The following is a 1,230-nucleotide window of genomic DNA, read 5'->3' on the forward strand; positions in this document are numbered from 1 at the left end:
ACAGGGTCCGTATGGGCCTTGTGGGGACACATCCCTGCAGGACAGGACAGGCGGGACCTGGGGCTGGTCCACATGGGGCACACGGGCACCGCGGGCGCAGATCCACGCGATGCACATGGAGATCTGGGGACAGGTCCACGTGGAGCGCGCGGTGACCTGTGTGGGATACACGGGGACCTTGGGGACAGGCTCCTGCTCCGCGTCCCCAGCCCGGGGGGCACCAGGGCACTCCCTGTGCGCGAGGGGACGTCCCCGTCGCCGGCGGCCCTGCCCGGAGGCAGGGGACAGTGCCAGGGGGGCGGCTGTCCCACGTCCTCGGGGGAGCGCGTGTGCGCCTGCGGCAGCGGGAGCGGCCAGCGCCGCGGCAGGGCGCAGCGCCCAGGGCCCCGGGTGCCACCTCCAGGTGCCGCGGGGATGGGATGGGATGGCGGCTCCGCTGGGATGCGGTCCCGGCCCCCAGGGGCACGGGAGCCAATCGCAGCGCGCAGGACCCATCCTCGCTTTGACTGCAGCCAATTGGAGTGCGTGGGATCCTGTTCTCGCTTTGGCCACAGCCAATCAGAGCACAGGAGATCCCGTCTCAGGCAGCAGCCAATCAGAACACACGGGATCCTTTGGCCACAGCCAATCAGAGCACAGGGAGTCTTTACGTGGCTTCAGCCAATCAGAGCACACGGAAGGCCTTCTTTGGCTGTAGCCAATCAGAGCGTGTGTGGGGAAGCCTTTAAATGGCCACAGCCAATCAGAACACGGAGAACCTGCTGGCTGAGCATTGTAACCAATCAGAGCACGAGGAGGCGCCGGATCCCTTTCGGGCTCCTGGGAATGGGGGCGAGCTGCAGCACGGCGGGAATGTGGAGCGAAAGGGCACGGGGGGCAGCGGGGCCGCTCCTGGGGTCGGCGCCTGGGATAACAAGGCGGGAGGGTCTGGGAGGAAGGAAAGGTCTGGAGCGCCCGTCCCGCTGCCGGGTTTATTCCGCCCCGTTCGCCCTCCGCATCCCCCCCTTGGATTGTCCCGCTCGGTCCCCGCCAATCGCCGCGGGGCATCCCCGAGCCGCGGCTCCCGCACGGAGCAGGGGCCGCCCCCCCTCCACCCATCCATCCATCCACCCACCCATCCACCCACTCACCCACCCATCCATGGACCCATGTACCCATCCATCCATCCGTCCATCCATCCATCCATCCATCCATCCATCCATCCATCCATCCACCCATCCACCCCTCCAC

At 67.6% G+C, this 1,230-nt stretch overlaps 1 protein-coding gene across 1 annotated transcript in view; it reads right to left on the minus strand.

Moving 5' to 3' along the window:
- Window positions 1-1,230, minus strand: part of GCK (glucokinase) — a 15,377-nt gene that overhangs the window by 9,197 nt on the left and 4,950 nt on the right. The gene's annotated exons all lie outside the window — the stretch shown is intronic.

This window comes from Nothoprocta perdicaria, unplaced genomic scaffold, assembly GCF_003342845.1.
Source record: "Nothoprocta perdicaria isolate Ctin4 unplaced genomic scaffold, notPer1 scaffold_103, whole genome shotgun sequence".
NCBI classification, from domain to species: Eukaryota; Metazoa; Chordata; class Aves; order Tinamiformes; family Tinamidae; genus Nothoprocta; species Nothoprocta perdicaria.